Consider the following 22578-nt stretch of genomic DNA (forward strand, 5'->3'; position numbering starts at 1 on the left):
AATAAAATAAAATAAAATAAAATAAAATAAAATAAAATAAAATATTACAAGGGCATGCAATCCGTTGCAAAACCCCCCAAATAAATTGCAAAAGCATGCAATCCATTGCAAAAAACCCAAATTAATTGGAAGAGCATGTAATCCATTGCAAAAAAAAAAATTAAAACAAATTGGAAGAGCATGTAATCCATTGCAAAATAATAATAATAATAATAATAATAATAATAAATAAAATTGCAAAAGCATGCAATCCACTGCAAAAAATAACCAAATAAATTGCAAGAGCAAGCAATCCATTGCAAAACCTTCCCCATTAATTGCAAGAGCATGAAATCCGTTGCAAAAAAAAAAAACCAAACCAAAAACAAATTGCAGGAGCATGCAATGTATTGCAAAAAATAATAATAATTGAAAAAATTGCAAAAGCATGCAATCCATTGCAAAAACCCCCAAATAAATTGCAAGAGCATGCAATCCACTGGAAAAAAAAAAAAAAGGCAAAATAAATTGCAAAAACATGCAAATCCATTTTTTTTTCCAAAAAAAAAAACCCAAATCCTGGCACGATGCACGGCGCACGCACAAAATCACACGGAGCCCGGAGGGAAAAACAAAAAAAAAGTTTATTTTTTGCGGCGACTATTTACAAGGAAAAGGGAAGGGGAGGGGGTCGCACCACGTGGAGAAGGCGTCTGGCGACGGCGGGCAGCAAAATCCGACAGGAGCCGGGTTATTTCACCTGGAGATGGGGAAAATGAGGCTTTCGGTTAATTAAAAATTCAGATTTTTGCAAAATTTGGGTGAAAATTTGAATTTATGAGTGCGAGGAAGAGGTGGGAGGTTGTGTTGTTACAACTCAACAGCTCGTTGCACGTGGTGGATCCAATTCTTCATCTTTCAACCCAATTCTGTGTAAATAAAAGTCATTAGGAGATGGGATTGATGCTAAAAAGTCTTGAAATGGGGTAAAAAATGGAGAGTTTTGCAAAATTGGGGGGAAAATTTGAATTTATGAGTGCGAGGAAGAGATAGGAGGTTATGTTGTTGCAACTTAATGGCTCGTTACATGTGCTGGATCCAATTCTTCATCTTTTAACCCAATTTTTAGTAAATAAAAGTCATTAGGAGATGGGACTGATGTTAAAAAGTCTTGAAATGGGGTAAAAAATGGAGATTTTTGCAAAACTGGGGGGATAATTTGAATTTATGGGTGTGAGGAAGAGGTGGGAGGTTGTGTTGTTACAACTTAATGGCTCGTTGCATGTGCTGGATCCAATTCTTCATCTTTCTACCCAATTCTGCGTAAATAAAAGTCATTAGGAGATGGGATTGATGCTAAAAAGTCTTGGAATGGGGTAAAAAACAGAGATTTTTGCAAAATTTGAGGGTAAAATGGATTTATGAGTGTGGGAGGTGATGGGAGGTGGCACCATCACAACTCAACGGCTCTTGGACGTGGTGGATCCCATCCCCACGTCCCTCGTCTCCCGGTGACCACCCAACCAGCCCCATTTTGGGGCGTTTTCCCCCCCAAAATCCGTACCTTGATCAAGGTGACGGTGGCGCTGTAGAAGAGGCTGAGGATGAAGAGGACGATGAAGGTCGACGCCGTCGTCCACAGGTTGTTGAGGTCGTCGTCCTCCTCCACCTCCGTGTAGGCGTCCAGGAAGGCTTGGGACAAGAGGCGAGAGCGAGTTAGCGCCGTCGCCGCGGGAGTACGAAAAAAATAAATAAATAAAAGGGGGCTGGTTTTGGGTCAATTTTGAGCGATTTTAGGTCCGGCTGTCACCAGGGACGGAAAATCCCCGGGGTTTCGGGGGCTGCGAGCGGTGAACGCGGCGGCGCGGCATCCACGGGCTGGGAAACGCGGGGCGCTGAGCAAGCCTGGCCGAAAATAACCCCCCAAAAATCCTCAAAAATGAAAAGTTTAACTCAAAATCATGAGATGTGAGGCCCCAAAAATGGAAGAATTCACCCCAAAAGCGGGTTGGGGGGTTGGGGGGGGCAGGGCCATGCCAATCCCTTGCGCAGCTGGATTTCTCCATGTTGTGCGTCAGAGGGTGGTCCTGTTCTTCGTTGTTTATTTATTTATTTTTTACCTAAATTGGCTTTTTTAGACCCAAAATGCCGGGTTTGGGGAATCCCATGGGGTGCCCGCCCTGCATTTGGCTCCCTTACACAGGCCGCCCCCCTTTTTTTGCAGTCAGTCGCTGCAGCGTGTGCCTGACCTCCAAAAAAAAAAAAAAAGCCAATTTTGCATTTTTCTCCCCCAAAAATAAGCGAAGGGTCTTCTGGGAGAGGTAGATTAACCGATTTTGTGGGATTTTAGGGGGGAAAAAAGGGCCAGAATCTCGGGCAAGCTGCAGCAAGGGGAAGCGAGGCTGAGGGTGGTGTAAGGTGAGGACGCGAGGAGGACGTGAGGAGGAGGAGGACACGACGAGGAGGAGGACACGAAGACGAGGAGGACATGAGGATGAGGAGGACATGAAGAGGAGGAGGACATGAGGATGAGGAGGACACGAGGAAGAGGAGGACACGAGGAAGAGGAGGACACAGAGGAGGAGGACACGAGGACAAGGAGGAGACGAAGAGGAGGAGGACACAAAGAGGAGGAGGACACGAGGAGGAGGAGGACACGAGGAGGAGGAGGACAGGAGGATGAGGAGGACACGGGGAGGAGGAGGACATGACGAGGAGGAGGACACGAGGACGAAGAGGACACGAGGACGAGGAGGACACGAGGACGAGGAGGACACAAGGAAGAGGAGGACACGAGGAGGAGGAGGACACAAAGAGGAGGAGGACACAAAGAGGAGGAGGACATGACGATGAGGAGGACACGAGGAAGAGGAGGACACAAGGAAGAGGAGGACACGAGGAGGAGGAGGACACAAAGAGGAGGAGGACATGACGATGAGGAGGACACGAGGAAGAGGAGGACACAAGGAAGAGGAGGACACGAAGAGGAGGAGGACACGAAGAGGAGGAGGACACGAGGAGGAGGAGGACATGAGGATGAGGAGGACACGAGGAAGAGGAGGACACGAGGAAGAGGAGGACACGAGGAAGAGGAGGACACGAAGAGGAGGAGGACACGAGGAAGAGGAGGACACGAGGACGAGGAGGACACAAAGGTGACGAGGACAGGAGGAGGAGGAGGACACGAAGATGACGAGGACACGAGGACGAGGAGGACACGAGGGCGAGGAGGACACGACGAGGAGGATGCAAGAAAACGAGGACAGGGGAAGATGAGGAGGACACGAGGACAAGGAGAACATGAGGACAAGGAGGCTGCGGAAGGCGGAGGCTGCAGGAGTTGCAGAGGGCGCTGCGGGAACGAAGAGCGCGGTGCGAGGGACGCGAAGGGTCTGCGAGGAGCACGAAGCGGAGGACCTGCAAAGCGGACGGTGCAAAGAGCAAGGTGCAAAGGATTTGCAAAGAGCAAGGTGCAAAGGATTTGCAAAGAGCAAGGTGCAAAGGATTTGCAAGGACCATGATGCAAAGAGCACGAAGCGAAGGGTTTGGAAAGAGCGCGACGCAAGGACCTTCCTGCAAAGAGGTGCAAGGGATTTGCGAAGGGGGTGGTGGGAAGACCAAGATGCAACGACCGAGACGCAAAGGACTTGCAAAGACCATGATGGAAAGAGCACGATGCAAGGGGCAGGATGCGAGGGGGTGGAAAGGAGTTGCAAAGACCAAGGTGCGAAGACCAAGGAGCAAGAATTTCCAAAGACCATGATGCAAAGGATCTGCAAAGACCATGACGCAAAGACCAAGGTACGAAGAGGACGAAGGAAAGATTTGCGAAGCCCACGACACAAAGATTTCCAAAGGCCATGATCCAAAGAGGACGAAGCAAAGGATTTGCAAAGACCAAGATGCGAAGAGGACGAAGGAAAGATTTGCAAAGACCATGATGCAAAGACCAAGATGCAAAGACCAGGATGCAAGGAGATGGAAAGGATTTACAAAGACCAAGATGCAAAGACCAAGACACAAAGACCAAGATGCAAAGACCAAGACGCAAAGATTTGCAAGGACCATGATCCAAAGAGGACCAAGCAAAGGATTTGCAAAGACCACGATGCAAGGAGAAGGCTGCGAGGAGACGCAAAGGATTTACAAAGACCAAGATGCAAAGATTTGCAAAGACCGAGGTGCAAAGACGAAGATACAAAGAGGACGAAGGAAAGATTTGCAAAGAACACGATGCAAAGAGCAAGATGCAAAGAGCAAGATGCAAAGAGCAAGATGCAAAGAGCAAGACGCAAAGATTTCCAAAGACCATGATCCAAAGAGGATTAAGCAAAGGATTTACAAAGACCAAGACGCAAAGACCAAGATGCAAAGAGGACGAAGGAAGGATTTACAAGGACCTTGATGCGAAGACCATGATGCAAGGATTTGCAAAGAACAGGATGCAAAGACCGAGATGCAAAGAGATGGAAAGGATTTGCAAAGACGAAGACGCAAAGACCATGATGCAAAGAGGATGAAGGAAAAAATTGCAAAGCCCATGACACAAAGATTTCCAAAGGCCACGATCCAAAGAGGACGAAGCAAAGGATTTGCAAAAAACACGATGCAAAGACCAAGATGCGAAGAGGACGAAGGGAAGATTTGCAAAGACCACACTGCAAAGAGCAAGAGGCAAAGATTTACAAAAACCATGATCCAAAGAGGATTACGCAAAGGATTTGCAAAGGCCACGACGCAAAGAGCACGAAGCAAAGGATCAGCAGGGCCCGCGATGCACAGAGCCGCCGCCTGCACCGCCGCGTGCCCCCCGCCCTGCCCAGCCCGGACAAAAGTGAGCTTTTGGTCTGCTTTCCAACAAAAATCCATCGTTTTGCTTTATTTCCGTCGGTTCGCCCCCGGGGAGGGGGCGGGGGGGGTCACAGGTTTTGCACCGCGGATACAAGTCTCGGGGGGGGGGAGGTTGACAAGTTTTGGGGTTGCAGAAACAGAGTTTTGGGGGATTTGGGGTACATTTCGCATCGAAGGAACAAGGCTTTTTTTTGCACTGCAGAAACATTTCTGGGGAATTTTTAAACATTTTGCATTGCAGAAACATTTTTTTGGGGCATTGCAGAAACATTTTGAGGGGCTTTTTGGCACATTTTGCCCTGCAGAAACACGTTTTGGTGGAATCTGGAGACTTTTCCCACTGCAAAAACCAGCTTTGGGGGGACTTTAACACATTTAACAACGCAAAAAGCCGTTTGGGTGGATATTTTAGCACGTTTCCCATCGCAAAAACACAGTTTTAGGGGACTTTATGAGATTTTGCACGGCAAAAAACAGCTTTTGGGGGAGTTTAACACATTTTGCATTGCAGAAACACGTTTTTTAAGGGATGTTTGGCACCGCAAAATGAAATTTTGGGGAGACTTGAACGTGTTCCTGGTCGCAAAAACCCATTTTCAGGGATGTTTTCACACATTTTGCATCGTAAAAGCCAAGTTTTGGGAGACTTCAACGCGTTTCACACTGCAAAATGAAAGCTGGGGGGGATCTCAACACATCCCAAGTTGAAAAAAAAACGAATTTTGGGGGCGGTTGAAGGCGTTTTGTGTTGCGGAAAAGAGTTTCGATGGATGTTTTAATATGTTTTGCACAGCAAAAAGCAGATTTTGGGGAGAATCAGGCATGTTTGGGTGTTGAAAAAAAAAACAGATTTTAATGGAGGTTTTGAGAAGTTCCACCCTGCCAAATGAATTCTGGGGGGGTTATAACATCCCACGTTGGAAAAAAACAAATTATGGGGGGCAGTTGAAGATGTTCTGCATTGCAAAAAAAAATAAAACAACAGTTTTTTGGGGGAGACGAAGAGAGTTAAATACATTTTGCACCGAAACAACTGGTTTTGGGGGGGGGGGCGTCTTGAACACGTTGAGGCGAAACCGACAGAGGGAGGAGGAGGAGGAGGGGGGGATGATGATGATGATTTTTTTTAATAGCAGGAGCTGGCGGTGTCGGAGAGCACCAGGGAGACGTTGACCGAGGTGGGTTTACCCGAGGACTTGTCCACCGACTTCTGGGCCACCTGCAAGGGCAACCGCTCGTGGCCGACCAAGCAGGTGAAGACGTTGCCGGCCCCCCAGTCGTCGGTGGCCACGCTGAGGGCGCTGTAGGTGAAGTAGGTGCGCGCCGACTGCGATTCGGCGGCGGGCGGCATGGTGACGTAGTCGGAGGCCGGCAAGGGCTCGCCGTTGCGCAGCCAGCGGATGAAGAGGTCCGGAGGGTTGAAGCCCTTGGCCAAGCAGGTGACGGTGGCGGTCTCGTGGGCGCTGAGCTGCTCCGGAGGAGGGGGGAAGACGTAGAGGGCGGGGGGCTTGGCGTCGCGCTCTGCAAGGAAGGGAGAGGGGGGGGGTGGGATGCAATTGGAGCACTCGTCATTCACTTTCCTTGCCAATCCGAGGTGAGATTGCAATGCTTTTTCTTTGTTTTTGCAAATTTCAGGTGCAATTTCAGTGCTTTTGCTTTGTTTTTGCAAATTTCAGATGCGATTGCAACGCTTTTTCTTTGTTTTTGCAAATTTGAGATGCGATTACAACGCTTTTGCTTTGTTTTTCCAAATTTGAGATGCGATTGCAATGTTTTTTCTTCGATTTTTACTAATTTGGGATGGAATTGCAACACCTTTTCTTTGTTTTTGCAAATTTCAGGTGCAATTTCAGTGCTTTTTCTTTGTTTTTGCAAATTTCAGGTGCAATTTCAACGCTTTTTCTTTGTTTTTCCAAATTTCAGATGCGATTGCAACGCTTTTTCTTTGTTTTGCCAAATCTGAGATGCGATTGCAATGTTTTTTCTTCGATTTTTACTAATTTGGGATGGAACTGCAACACCTTTTCTTAATTTTTGCAAATTTGCAGTGCAATTGCAACACCTTTTCTTTGTTTTTTTTACGAATTTGCGGTGCAATTGCAATGCTTTTTCTTTGTTATTGCAAAATTGTGATGTAATTGGAACACATTTTCTTTGTTTTACCAAATTTGCAGTGCGATTGCGACACGTTTTCTTTGTTTTTGCAAAGTTGAGATGAAATTTCAATGCCTTTTCTTCATTTTTTTGCAAATTTGTGATACAATCACACCACACTTTTTCTGTTTTTTTTTTTTTTCAAATCTGTGATGCAACTGCAGCACTTTTTCCCTACACTTCCAAATCCTCGATGAATTCGCAGCACTCTTTCCCTACGTTCGCAAATCCGCGACGCAATCACGCCTCCTTTTTTTTTGCAGATATGGGGAAAAAAAATAGCATCAGCGACACCAACGCCACCTTTTCTCCCCAAAACTAGCAAAAAAAATCAAGGAGCGATGCGATCGCGTTCTCGTTTCTTAATTTTTTGGTGAAATAAATTCAATAAATGGAGGAAGAGGGCCGCAAGCAATCGATCGCGTTCTCGTTTCTTAATTTTTTGGTGAAATAAATTCAATAAATGGAGGAAGAGAGCCACAAGCAATCGATCGCGTTCCCGTTTCTCAATTTTTTGGTGAAATAAATTCAATAAATGGAGGAGGAGAGTTGCGATTTCCCCCTTTCCCCCCCCCCAATTTGGCGAGAGGACTCACCGGTGGCCTTCTGCAGCTTCTCCTCGACAGGGAAGAGCAGCTCGGGGTGGCTGACCTTGCAGGTGTAGACCTCCTCCTTGTTCCACTCGTCGGCGCAGACGCTGGCCACCCCTTCCACCCAGTAGAGGCCGTTGGCTTGGAGGACGCGGGGTGTGGTCTTGGTCTCCAGCTTCTGCCTGTCCTCCTTGAACCAGGAGATGACCAGCCCCTCCACGGTGGGCAGGTTGCTCACCTTGCAGGTCAGCTTGGCCACCTTCTCGTTGAAGATGTCCACGAAGGACGGGGGGAGCACGCGGACCGTGATGTCGCTGCTCTCGGGTTTATCTACCGGAAGAGGTCGGTGAGCGGGGGCGTTGGGGTTTAGTTGGTTTTTTTTTTCCCCCCCGCCCCCCAAAAAAATAAGCAGGTGTGCCCAAACGACGAGAAAGACGGGGTTGGTGGCACTAAAGTTGGGATTTTCCCTGTTTCTTCCCCAAAAATAAGGGTGAGGGCATCACTTCTACCTTCTCTAAGGTTCAAGGATGGGTTTAGTGGAACCAAAGTTGGGATTTTCCCTGTTTCTTCCCCAAAAATAAGGGTGGGGGCATAATTTCTACCTCATCTAAGGTTCAGGGATGGGTTTGGTGGAACCAAAATTTGGATTTTGGCTGGTTCCTCCCCAAAAATAAAGGTGAAGACATGACTTCTGACTTATCTAAGGTTCAGGGATGGGTTTGGTGGAACCAAAATTGGGATTTTGCCTGGTTCCTCCCCAAAAATAAAGGTGAGGGCATCACTTCTGACTTATCTAAGGTTCAGGGATGGGTTTGGTGGAACCAAAATTGGGATTTTGCCTGGTTCCTCCCCAAAAATAAAGGTGAGGGCATCACTTCTGCTTGACCTAAGTTTCAAGAATGGGTTTGGTGGAACCAAAATTTGGATTTTGCTTGGTTTCTCCCCAGAAATAAAGGTGAGGGCATCACTTCTGCCTGACCTAAGTTTCAAGGATGGGTTTGGTGGAACCAAAATTGGGATTTTGCCTGGTTCCTCCCCAAAAATAAAGGTGAGGGCATCACTTCTGACTTATCTAAGGTTCAGGGATGGGTTTGGTGGCACCAAAATTTGGATTTTGCCTGGTTCCTCCCCAAAAATAAAAGTGAGGGCATCACTTCTGCCTGACCTAAGGTTCAAGGATGGGTTTGGTGGCACCAAAATTTGGATTTTGGCTGGTTCCTCCCCAAAAATAAGGCTGAAGATATCGTTTCTACCTGACCTAAGTTTCAAGGATGGGTTTGGTGGCACCAAAATTGGGATTTTGGTCATTTCCCCCCCCAAAAAATCCAACGTGAGGTGACCACTTACAGCCGCACTCCAGGGCCTTGCTGGTGTTCCTCATCTCCCCGTCCACCTGGCAGGTGTAGATGGTGCCGGCGTCCCACTCGGCCTCGGTGACGCTCAGGTGGCTGTCGGTGACGTAGGCGCCGGTGCCCTCGGTCACCGCCCCGGTGGTGACGGCGCCGGAGGTGACGGCGGCGCCGTTCTTCAGCCAGGAGACGGCGGTGAGGCGGCGAGGCCCGTGGACGCGGCAGAGGAGGCTGGAGTTCCTGTAGGGGCCCTCGAAGTCCTCGCGGGACGGGGGGTGGATGGAGACGACCGGGGGGACGGGGACAACCGGGGAGCCTGTTTTGGGGGGGGGGGGGAGGGGAGAGGGTTAAGGGGGGTGGGGGAGAAGAGGAGGAGGAGGTGGAGGAGCAGGAGGAGGTGGAGGGTGGAGAAGGAGAAGGGCCGAGAAGGACCAAGAAGGACCAAGAAGGGCCAAGAAGGGCCAAGAAGGGCCAAGAAGGGCCAAGAAGGGCCAAGAAGGGCCAAGAAGGGCCAAGAAGGGCCAAGAAGGGCCAAGAAGGACCAAGAGGAGGCTCGGGAGAAGGTGAGGAACCAAGAGGAGGCTCAGGAGATGGAGAAGGACCAAGAGGAGGCTCGGGAGAAGATGGAGGACCAAGAAGGACCAAGAGGAGGCTCGGGAGAAGGAGAAGGACCAAGAAGGACCAAGAGGAGGCTCAGGAGATGGAGAAGGACCAAGAGGAGGCTCGGGAGATGGAGGAGGACCAAGAAGGACCAAGAGGAGTCTCAGGAGAAGATGGAGGACCAAGAGGAGGCTCGGGAGGTGGAGGAAGACCAAGAAGGACCAAGAGGAGGCTCGGGAGAAGATGGAGGACCAAGAGGAGGCTCAGGAGAAGATGGAGGAACAAGAGGAGGCTCAGGAGAAGGTGGAGGACCAAGAAGGACCAAGAGGAGGCTCAGGAGAAGACCGAGGAGGCCACCAACGAGGAAGATACAATAAGGAGGCCACCAATGAGGAAGATACAATAAGGAGTACGGGAATGAGGAGGCCACCAACGAGGAGGACACCAACAAGGAGGCCACCAACGAGGAGGACGATACTACAAGGAGACCCACAAGGAAGATACAACAAGGAGGACACCAATGAGGGGGCTACAACGACGAGGACACCAATGAGTAGGACACAGTGAGGAGGCCACCAACGAGGAGGACAAAACAAGAAGGCCACCAACGAGGAGGATACTACAAGGAGACCCACAAGGAAGATACAACGAGGAGGCCACCAACGAGGAGGATGGGAACGAGGAGGATGGGAACGAGGAGGATGGGAATGAGGAGGACACCCACGAGGAAGATACAATGAGGATACCAACAAGGAGGACACCAATGAGCAGGCTACAACGAGGAGGACACAGTGAGGAGACCACCAATGAGGAGGCCACCAATGAGGAGGACATGAATGAGGAAGATACAATGAGGAGGACACAACGACAAGGATACTACAAGGAGGACACCAACAAGGAGGACACCAACAAGGAGACCCACAAGGAAGATACTACAAGGAGGACACCAATGAGGGGGCTACGACGACGAGGACACCAATGAGTAGGACACAATGAGGAGGCCACCAACGAGGAGGCCACCAACGAGGAGGCCACCAACGAGGAGGACATGAATGAGGAAGATACAACGAGGAGGACACAACAAGGAGGACACTACAAGGAGGACACCAATGAGTAGGACACAATGAGGAGGCCACCAACGAGGAGGACGGGAATGAGGAGGACACCCACGAGGAGGACACCAATGAGGGGGCTACAACGAGGAGGCCAAAACAAGAAGGACGGGAACGAGGAAGACACAACGAGGAGGCCACCAACGAGGAGGACGCCCAGGAGGAAGATACAACAAGGAGGATACACCGAGGAGGCTACACCGAGGAGGAGGAGGAGGCCACCACCGCTACTCACCGGGGTTGATGATCTTCACCACGGCGTTGCCGTGCTGGTGGGCGGCGCGGCAGTAGAAGGGCTGCTGCGCCTTCCCGTCCTGCAGCGGCAGCTGCAGCCGGCTGGCGGCCATGTTGCCCCCGGCCCCGCGGGCTTCTGGGAAGGCGACGGCTTTGGGGACGGTCACGTTTTCGTTGATCGCGTTCGTCCAGGTGAGGGTGACGCCGCCGGGGACGTAGCCCACGGCCACGCAGCCCACGGCGTAGAGCGACGAGGAGGACGAGCCGCAGGAGAGCAGCGGGAAGAGGGTGGGGCCGCGGGGGGAGTCTGGGGGAGGGAAAAGGGGGAGGGGGGGGGTCAGACTGGGACGTACTGGGACGTACTGGGACGTACTGGGACGTACTGGGCCTTACTGGGCCTTATGGGTCCTTACTGGTCAAGTACGAGCACCCCATAGCTCTAGTAGACCCAGTTTAGTACTACCAGTACCAGAAATCCCCATACTGGTCCTTACTGGTCCCTATTGGCCTTTACTGGTTCATACTGGGCCTTACTGGTTCATACTGGTCAAGTACTAGCACCCCATAGCTCTAGTACACCCAATTCAGTACGACCAGTATCAGAGATCCCCATACTGGTCCTTACTGGTCCCTATTGGCCTTTACTGGTTCATACTGGGCCTTACTGGTCCTTACTGGTCAAGTACTAGCACCCCATAGCCTCAGTACACCCAGTTTAGTACTACCAGTACCAGAAATCCCCATACTGGGCCTTACTGGTCCCTATTGTGCTTTACTGGTTCATACTGGTTCATACTGGTCAAGTACTAGCACCCCATAGCCTCAGTACACGCAGTTTAGTACTACCAGTACCAGAAATCCCCATACTGGGCCTTACTGGTCCCTATTGGGCTTTACTGGTTCATACTGGTTCATACTGGTCAAGTACTAGCACCCCATAGCCTCAGTACACCCAGTTCAGTACAACCAGTACCAGAAATCCCCATACTGGTCCTTACTGGTCCCTATTGGCCTTTACTGGTTCATACTGGGCCTTACTGGTTCATACTGGTCAAGTACTAGCACCCCATAGCTCTAGTACACCCAATTCAGTACGACCAGTATCAGAGATCCCCATACTGGTCCTTACTGGTCCCTATTGGCCTTTACTGGTTCATACTGGGCCTTACTGGTCCTTACTGGTCAAGGACTAGCACCCCATAGCCTCAGTACACCCAGTTTAGTACTACCAGTACCAGAAATCCCCATACTGGGCCTTACTGGTCCCTATTGGCCTTTACTGGTTCATACTGGTCAAGTACTAGCACCCCATAGCCTCAGTACACCCAGTTCAGTACCACCAGTATCAGAGATCCCCATACTGGGCCTTACTGGGCCTTATTGGCCTTTACTGGTTCATACTGGGCCTTACTGGTTCATACTGGTCAAGTACTAGCACCCCATAGCCTCAGTACACCCAGTTTAGTACTACCAGTACCAGAAATCCCCATACTGGTCCTTACTGGTGCCTATTGGCCTTTACTGGTTCATACTGGGCCTTACTGGTCAAGTATGAGCATCCCATAGCCTCAGTACACCCAGTTCGGTACTACCAGTACCAGAAATAGCCGTACTGGTCCTTACTGGTTCATACTGGGCCTCACTGGTCCCTATTGTCCATTACGGGTTTTTACTGGTCCTTACTGGTTCAGTACAAGCACTCCATAGCCTCAGTACACCCAGTTCGGCACCACAGCCCACATACTGGTCCTTACTGGTTTATACTGGTCCCTATTGGCCCTCACTGGTCCGTACTGGCCCTTACTGGTCTGTACTGGTCAAGTATGGGCATCCCATAGCCTCAGTAGACCCGGTTCAGTAAAACCAGTAGCAGAGATCCCCATACTGGTCCCAGTACCACCAGAACGGGTGCCACAGCCCCCTACTGGTCCCAGGACCACCAGTACTGGTGCCAGAGCCCCCGTACTGGTCCCAGTATGAGCAGTACTGGTGCCGGAACCCCTGTACTGGTCCCAGTATGGGCAGTAATGATGCTGGAGCTCCTGTACTGGTTCCAGTACCACCAGTACTGGTGCCGGCACTCCCATACTGATCCCAGTACCACCAGTACAGGTGCTGGGTCCCCCATAATGGTCCCAGTACAACCAGTAATGGTGCCGGAACCCCCTGTACTGGTTCCAGTACCACCAGTACGGGTGCTGGGTCCCACATACTGGTCCCAGTACGAGCAGTACTGGTGCCGGAGCTCCCGTACAGGTCCCAGTACGAGCAGTACTGGTGCTGGGTCCCCCGTAATGGTCCCAGTACCACCAGTACTGGTGCCGGAACCCCCGTACTGGCTCAAGTACCACCAGTACTGGTGCTGGCGCTCCTCTACTGGTCCCAGTATCACCAGTACAGGTGCTGGGTCCCCCATACTGGTCCCAGTACCACCCGTACAGGTGCCGGGGCTCCCGTACTGGTCCCAGTACCACCAGTACTGGTGCCGGGGCCCCCGTACTGGTCCCAGTACAGGCAGTACAGGTGCCGGAGCTCCCGTACTGGTCCCAGTACCACCAGTACAGGTGCCAGAGCTCCCATACTGGCCCCAGTACCACCAGTACAGGTGCCGGAGCTCCCATACTGGTCCCAGTACCACCAGTACAGGTGCCGGAGCTCCCATACTGGTCCCAGTACCACCAGTACAGGTGCCGGGGCGCCCGTACTGGTCCCCGTACCACCAGTACTGTTGCTGGAGCTCCCGTACTGGTCCCAGTACGGGCAGTACAGGTGCCGGAGCTCCCGTACTGGTCCCAGTACGGGCAGTACTGGTGCCGGAGCTCCCGTACTGGTCCCAGTACGGCCAGTACAGGTGCCGGAGCTCCCGTACTGGTCCCAGTACCACCAGTACTGATGCCGGGGCCCCCGTACTGGTCCCAGTATGGGCAGTACTGGTGCCGGAGCTCCTGTACTGGTCCCAGTACGGGCAGTACAGGTGCCGGAGCTCCCGTACTGGTCCCAGTACGGGCAGTACTGGTGCCGGAACCCTAGAACTGGTCCCAGTACAGGCAGTACAGGTGCCGGGGCCCCCGTACTTGTCCCTGTACCACCAGTACTGGTGCCAGAGCTCCCGTACTGGTCCCAGTACCACCAGTACAGGTGCAGGGACCCCGTACTGGTCCCAGTACTGGCAGTAGAAGTGCCGGAGCTCCCGTACTGGTCCCAGTACCACCAGTACAGGTGCCGGGGCCCCCGTACTGGTCCCAGTATGGGCAGTACTGGTGCCGGAGCTCCCGTACTGGTCCCAGTACGGGCAGTACTGGTGCCGGGTCCCCCGTACTGGTCCCAGTATGGGCAGTACAGGTGCCGGAGCTCCCATACTGGTCCCAGTACCACCAGTACAGGTGCCGGGGCCCCCGTACTGGTCCCAGTATGGGCAGTACTGGTGCCGGAGCTCCCGTACTGGTCCCAGTACCACCAGTACAGGTGCAGGGACCCCGTACTGGTCCCAGTATGGGCAGTACAGGTGCCGGAGCTCCCGTACTGGTCCCAGTACCACCAGTACAGGTGCCGGAGCTCCCGTACTGGTCCCAGTACGGGCAGTAGAGGTGCCGGAGCTCCCGTACTGGTCCCAGTATGGGCAGTAGAGGTGCCGGAGCTCCCGTACTGGTCCCAGTACCACCAGTACAGGTGCCGGGGCCCCCGTACTGGTCCCAGTATGGGCAGTACAGGTGCCGGAGCTCCCGTGCTGGTCCCAGTACCACCAGTACAGGTGCTGGAGCTCCCGTACTGGTCCCAGTACCACCAGTACAGGTGCCGGAGCTCCCGTACTGGTCCCAGTATGGGCAGTACTGGTGCCGGAGCTCCCGTACTGGTCCCAGTATGGGCAGTAGAGGTGCCGGAGCTCCCGTACTGGTCCCAGTACCACCAGTACTGGTGCCGGGGCCCCCGTACTGGTCCCAGTATGGGCAGTACAGGTGCCGGAGCTCCCGTACTGGTCCCAGTACCACCAGTACAGGTGCCGGGTCCCCCGTACTGGTCCCCGTACCACCAGTACTGTTGCCGGAGCTCCCGTACTGGTCCCAGTACGGGCAGTAGAGGTGCTGGACCTCCCGTACTGGGACCAGTACAGGCAGTACTGTTGCCAGAGCTCCCGTACTGGTCCCAGTACGGGCAGTACTGTTGCCGGAGCTCCCATACTGGTCCCAGTACGGGCAGTACAGGTGCCGGAGCTCCCGTACTGGTCCCAGTACGGGCAGTACTGGTGCCGGGGCCCCCATACTGGTCCCAGTACAGGCAGCACTGGTGCTGGGGCCCCTGTACTGGTCCCAGTACCACCAGTACAGGTGCCAGAGCTCCCATACTGCTCCCAGTACAGGCAGTACTGGTGCCGGAGCTCCCATACTGGTCCCAGTACCACCAGTACAGGTGCCGGAGCTCCCGTACTGGTCCCAGGACGGCCAGTACAGGTGCCGGAGCTCCCATACTGGTCCCAGTACGGGCAGTACTGGTGCCGGGGCCCCCATACTGGTCCCAGTACAGGCAGTACTGGTGCTGGGGCCCCTGTACTGGTCCCAGTACCACCAGTACAGGTGCCAGAGCTCCCATACTGCTCCCAGTACAGGCAGTACTGGTGCCGGAGCTCCCATACTGGTCCCAGTACCACCAGTACAGGTGCCGGAGCTCCCGTACTGGTCCCAGTACCACCAGTACAGGTGCCGGGGCCCCCGTACTGGTCCCAGTACGGGCAGTAGAGGTGCCGGAGCTCCCGTACTGGTCCCAGTACGGGCAGTACTGGTGCCGGGTCCCCCGTACTGGTCCCAGTATGGGCAGTACAGGTGCCGGAGCTCCTGTAATGGTCCCAGTACCACCAGTACAGGTGCCGGGGCCCCCGTACTGGTCCCAGTATGAGCAGTACAGGTGCCGGAGCTCCCGTACTGGTCCCAGTACCACCAGTACAGGTGCAGGGACCCCGTACTGGTCCCAGTACGGGCAGTAGAGGTGCCGGAGCTCCCGTACTGGTCCCAGTACCACCAGTACAGGTGCCGGAGCTCCCGTGCTGGTCCCAGTACCACCCGTACAGGTGCCGGGACCCTGTACTGGTCCCAGTACCACCAGTACAGGTGCCGGAGCTCCCGTGCTGGTCCCGGTACCACCAGTACAGGTGCTGGGGCCCCTGTACTGTTCCCAGTACCAGTAGTACAGGGGCCGGGACCCCGTACTGGTCCCAGTACAGGCATTACTGGTGCCAGGACCCCTGTACTGGTCCCAGTACAGGCAGTACTGGTGCCAGGACCCCTGTAGTGGTCCCAGTACAGGCAGTACAGGGGCCGGAGCTCCTGTACTGGTCCCAGTACCACCAGTGCGGGGGCCGGAGCCCCCGTACTGGTCCCAGTATGGGCAGTACTAGCACTGGTGCTCCCGTACTGGTCCCAGTACCACCAGTGCAGGTGCCAGATTCCCCGTACTGGTCCCAGTACGGGCAGTACTGGTGCCGGGGCCCCCATACTGGTCCCAGTACAGGCAGTACTGGTGCCACAGCCCCTCTACTGGTCTGTACTGGTCCAGTACCAGCAGCCTATAGCCCCAGTACATCCAGTTTAGTATCTCCAGTTCCAGAGCCCTCATACTGGTCCATACTGGCCCAGTCCCAGCAACCAGTGCATTTAAACTCATCCAATTACAACAATCAATTAGTGCAATTAGTCCCTAGCAGCCTCTAATTAACCCAGCTCATTAAGTCCCCACACCAGCCTCGTTAAGCGCGAAGCGCTAATTTCTTTGAAAAAGTCCGAATTGGGGCAAAAGCCAAATAAATGTGGTTTGAGGACTGGGTTCAGTGGCTTAATGTAAAATTTGGAAAATTAATCAAGCTAATTAGTGCTAATTAATCCCCTCGGAAAGGTTGAAATTAAAAAAAACTTGCGGTTTTTCACCTTTCCGCACCCAAATCTTGCATTTTTGGGGGCAGGTTGGGTGGCTTTCTTTAATTTTTGCACTTTCCTGTCCCCTCACTTGTCTGTTTTAATGTCTTTTGATTTTAGCTAAAAACGGCTGAATTTGGTTAAATTGGGGCCTATAGGTTGTCGATCAAGAATGTCTAATTTGTATCTCGCCTATCTATTAATATAGAGATAATTAATAAATTTTCTATAAATTTAGTGGGCATAATTAGTTTTATAAAGATTAAAATCTCGTTAATATAGAAATATTTACTGCCGATTAATTAATGCTTAGATTTACAAATATCTCTATAAAAATATATAGGTTTCCTTCGGCTAATTAATTAAATTAAATTAGTTTATCTAGCATGATATAAATCATTAAATAGCCTATAGTAGGTCCATAAAATATAATATATATTTGATATATTCGATATATATATAGTATATAATATATATTTTATATATATCATATATATTATATATATTCGATATATCTGTTATATCTCCAATATCCTCTCTCTATATCATATTCATTAAATATTAATTACAATATTAGTTATACATTCGTTATAATATATGGTATACATATTAGATATATTACACGCATTAGATATATCCATTAATTATATCTATTATATATTATATATAGCTATTATATATTACAGATATCCATTATATGTATTATATTAATATTATATATATGATATATTATATTATATATATATTATATATTATATATATTATATATATTCTATATTCTATATTATATATTATATATTTATATTAGATATATCCGTTAAATATATATATTATATTATATAATTATTATATATTAGATATATCCATTAATTATATCCAATATCTATTATATATTATATATGTCTATTATATATTATATATATATCTGTTATATCTACCTAATGTCTATCTTATATATTAGATATACAAACTATATACATAAAATATGTATTTTATGTTATGTTTCTATACAAAAAATGTATATCTTGTATATATACGAAAAAATATATCTAATATATGCGATAGATATTAGATATAATATATATATCGATATATACATCTATGTATCTAATAAATACAACAGATTTTAGATATAATGCATATAATAAATATATCTAATATATTTATTTTTTAGATATTAAACATAGCCGGTTTATCTAATATATATAACATATATATAATATATATTAAATATGACAGATATATCTAATAGATATATATATTAGAAGCCTGACATATATATAGGATGCATTTGTTATATATATATATATATATATATTAGAAATAATTACTATTATGTGCTTGCTATATTTGATATTTATATTAAATCTAATAATTCTATCTATGTATTTATTCTAGTAATTAAATCTAATTATTCTATCTATTATCTCTCCATATTTAATATATTATAAGGTATGTTATACACAAACTATACATTTCTATACGTTAAACGAGGTAGAGTGGTGTATGTATACATTAAAGCATGTAGCTAGGCTTAGAAAGTGTCGATATTTTTCGAGCTGAATCCCTCAATTTTCAGGGAAATGAAACCCGGCCAGAATCAAATGAATTTGCCTGAAACCCGCTGGTTTTAGCCCAAAGCTGCTGTTTACCCCAGCCACCTGCAAAGCGGGTTATTTTTCCCCCAAAAAAACAGGTGCTGTTTTTCAGACAGGTTTTGCTCTCTGTTTTTCTTTTTTTTTCATATATTTAACATGCAAAAATGGTGAAAAACCCCCGCTTCCCCTTTTTTTGCTGTTTTCGAAACCAGAACCGAGCTATTTCGGGCAATTCTAACCTCAAAATAAAGCCAGCTGAAAAACAAGCGCAGCTGCCGCTTCCGGCCACCAAGCTGGGCTGAAATCAGCCATTTTAGGTGGAAAAGAGGAGGAAAAAAAAAAAAAAAAGTGACTTTTAATTTAATTTCTTTATATTTTTAAAGCTTTGGGCCGCAGTGTTGGAAATTCGTGGTGGAAAAAGAAGAAAAAAACAACAACTTTTTAATAATATTTTTTCACCAACTCCAGGCAAATAATTAAGCTCCTGGAGTCGATTTTGGGTTAAAATAAATTAAAATTATTTTAAATGATGATAATTATAATAATATCATTATACATAATTCTTATACACTATATATAACACATATTTAATATATAATATATATAATATATATAATATATATAATATATAATATATATAATATATATAATATATATAATATATATAATATATATAATAATATATATAATATATATAATATATAATATAATGTACATATAATATATAATATATTATATATAATATAATGCATTATATATTTTATATATTTGTTATATTATTATATAATATCACACTATATATTGTTAATATTATTATAATTACCAATTTAAAATAATTTTAAGCAATAAACGGAACCTGCAACCTCAAATACCCCCCCTTTTTTTTGACCTAAAAACCTTAAACATCACAAATTACTCCTTTTTTTTTTGTTTTTCTGCTATAATTGGGTGTTTGCTTTTTTGGGGGGGAAAGCAGATTATTGCGTGAATTTAGCTAAAATTGTCGTATCTGCAGCCGGAGAGGTAAAAAGTCTAATTATCTTTTTACGGTTTAATTAAGAAATGCAATAAAATGGGTTCCCCCTCTAAAAATGTGCCTCTCCGATCTTAAAAACCCCAATTCCTGGCTCTTTTCAACCTATTTTTCCTCCCTCGTATAAGAACGACTAAGACTCTAAGGAGAAACTCTCCAAAAATCACTATTTTGCCCTAAACACCAGAAAAATCACTATTTAAGCACAAAATGCCTCCTTCCAAGCCTGCCTACTGCGTAAGACCCTTAGAAACTGCCGTGCCGGAAACCCTAATTTTGGATATTAAATTAAAAATGAGACTTGCGGGGAGATTTTGTGGAGCTATTGGCGAATAAAGGCAAAACTGTGCCCAAAATCGACAATAATGGGTGAAAAACGCAGGCTTAAGCCTCATTTAAAATTTAAGAGCATCAAAATTTATCATTAAATAGCCAAATTTGGAGGGGAAGAAAAGAATAACTAACAGTCCCAAGCCACTCCTGTTTTTTGTCTAAATTAATGAAGTCCCTATTAATTAATGAATTAAAAATAAGGGTTATGATATAATATTATTTAAGGGATCTTTGTCCAAAACAAGTCAAACTCCTCCAAAACTGCCCCCAAAAATGTCCTATTAAACTTTTTTCTGGGTAAAAAAGGGATTAGATTTTGACTTGGGTGAACTTTTAACAACACTAAAATCCCCTAAAACTGCCTCAAAAGCGATTGTCAATAAAATTAAGATATTTTTAGCCACCAAGACCCCCTGAAAGTCACCCAAGAGCCCCCAAAATGCCCCATTTCAGAGAAAATCCGTGAAAAAAAAGCCACAAAATCCGAAGGATTTGTGGGGCCCTAGACTTAGGGACGTCAGCCTGGCAAATTTAACTCAAACCACCCCAAAAACAGCCCAAAGAAAAAGGGAGACGTTACCTGAAATTTCGTCCTTCAGCCTCAATCTTCACCCACTATTTTGGGTCAGGTCACAATAATTTTTTCAATTAATTAACCTCCCTGGCCATTTTCGCTAAAAACAGGGACTTTTCTGTCCTTTCGCCCAAAACGCTCTCAAAAAGCCTCAATTAGGGCTCGACGCCAAGACTAATATAATATATAATAATCAAATTGTCCTATTAAATAGAAATCTCTATTTCTTTTTTCTTAGAAACTCAAACTTTGGGACCAAACCACCGAGAAAATTAACTCCCTAGGGACGACCCAACTGCCAAACCCTAAAAAAAAAAAACACTGAAAAACTGCAAAATTCAAAGTCCTCTCTCTTCCCCTGTCAGAAATATATTTATCAAAATATATTTTCTGACATAATTTTGCGTGAAAAGTCCTTGTTTTCCTCCCCATCTTGCCCAAACAAAGCAATTTCTCCCCCAGAAAAAAATTATAAATTTTAAATTATAAATTTTATAAATTTTAAATTATAAATTAATTATAAAAAATTTTATAAATATATATATATAATTTCTATATATATATATAAACATATATATATTATATAATTTATATATTATGTAATTTATATATTATATATAAAATATATAAACTGGGGAGAGAAAAAAATCGACATTTCCACTCTACACAAAACCTCTATTCAACTCAACTCAACAAAAACGCCAAGTTAAGCCCCAAAACCTTCCCCTGGGTCCCTTTGGCCCTCACACGTCCTATTTTCCCCACCCCCCCCCCAAAAAAAAAAATCTAAAAATAGACATTTTAGGGCTGACAAAGACTTTTTGACCTAATCCTGCCGACAAATCACCTCCGCGTGATTTGTTTTTTTCTAAAAGACTCCCAAATCGACTTTTTGACCCAATCCTGACATCAAACTGCCTTCGGTTAATTTTTCGCCCCTAAAAACACCCTAAAATCATATTTTTGACATGATCCTGCCATCAAGTCATCTCCACATGATTTTTTTCCCCCAAAAAAAGACCTGAAAATTAACTTTTTGACCCAATCCTGACATCAAACTGCCTTCAGTTCATTTTCGCCCCCTAAAAAGACCCTAAAATCATATTTTTGACATGATCCTGCCACCAAGTCACCGCCACATGAATTTTTTCCCCCCAAAAGACCTGAAAATCGACATTTTCACCCAGTCCTGACATCAAACTCCCCTTGACCGAATATCCCCCCATCAAAATCGACCCAAAAATCGACATTTTGACCCAATTCTGCCACGAAAACACCCTCCAGACGAAAATTCCCCCCCCAAGTCGACCCCAAATCGGGCATTTCGACCCATCGACGGCCGGTTTGCCCCATTTTCGGCCCCCAAGGCGGGGGCCGCCCGCCCTCCGGCCCCCCACCCGGCCCAAAATTTGAGAAAATTGTCCCAAATTCGCCGTGGCGAGATGTTCGGCAGGAGGACTTACCGGAGGAGACGGTCACCTCGGTCCCGTGGCCCCACAGGTCAATGCTACCAGCATTACCACAACGGGGCGAAGGCATCGAACCGCCGCTCAAAAACCCCTCCCACCTCTATTTTGCAGCCAAAAATATACATTTTAGCCAATTCAGGGTGTTTTCGCCTCAATTCGGGCCCCTCGGGGCACCCTGCGGGCTTAAAAATGTGGGTTTTTGTCTTCTTGGGTGTTTTCTAGAGGGATAAAATGAGGGTTTTGCTTCTTGAGTGCAGGCTGATGAGGTAGAAATGGGCAATAAATGGCTGAAAAAAGTAAAGAATGGCAACAAAAGGCAAAATAATCAACATATTTGGGGTAAAATTGGATGCAAAGGGCAAAAAATTGCCCATATTTGGGGAGAAAACTGCAATAAAGGGCAAAGCAACACCATATTTGGGTCAAAAATGGACTTTAAGGGCATGACACCGGCATATTTCAGGAATAGCTGGCCGAAAAAATGTTGAGGAATGCCAATATTTGGGGCAAAAATGGCCAAAAAAGGTTAAACATCCCGATATTTGAGTCACAGTGGCAGAGAATTGTCCATATTGGGGGCAAAAATTGGGGATGGAGTGGGAAATATCCCCATATTTGGGGGAAAAATGGCCATAAAGGGGAAAACTTCGTCGTATTTGGGGTAAAGAATGGTCGTATTTGGTTGAAAACATGTCGAACGGGGTAAAAACTGGCGTTTGGAGACATAAAAGGTAGGGAAATGGGAATATTGGGAGAAAAATGGCCATAAAGGGTGAAATGTCCCCAGAATGCTGAGCAT

At 47.5% G+C, this 22578-nt stretch overlaps 1 gene segment (V, D, J or C); it reads right to left on the minus strand.

Annotated features, from left to right (window-relative positions):
• Window positions 1-604: 604 nt before the first annotated feature.
• LOC310888340 (Ig mu chain C region-like) lies at window positions 605-21932 on the minus strand. The segment is given in 7 exons: window positions 21774-21932; window positions 10871-11176; window positions 8922-9239; window positions 7581-7904; window positions 6019-6351; window positions 1544-1671; window positions 605-739 (listed from the first exon to the last, which is right to left on the minus strand).
• Window positions 21933-22578: the final 646 nt, after the last annotated feature.

This window comes from Anser anser, assembly GCF_964211835.1.
Source record: "Anser anser genome assembly, chromosome: 34".
In the NCBI taxonomy this organism is placed as follows: domain Eukaryota; kingdom Metazoa; phylum Chordata; class Aves; order Anseriformes; family Anatidae; genus Anser; species Anser anser.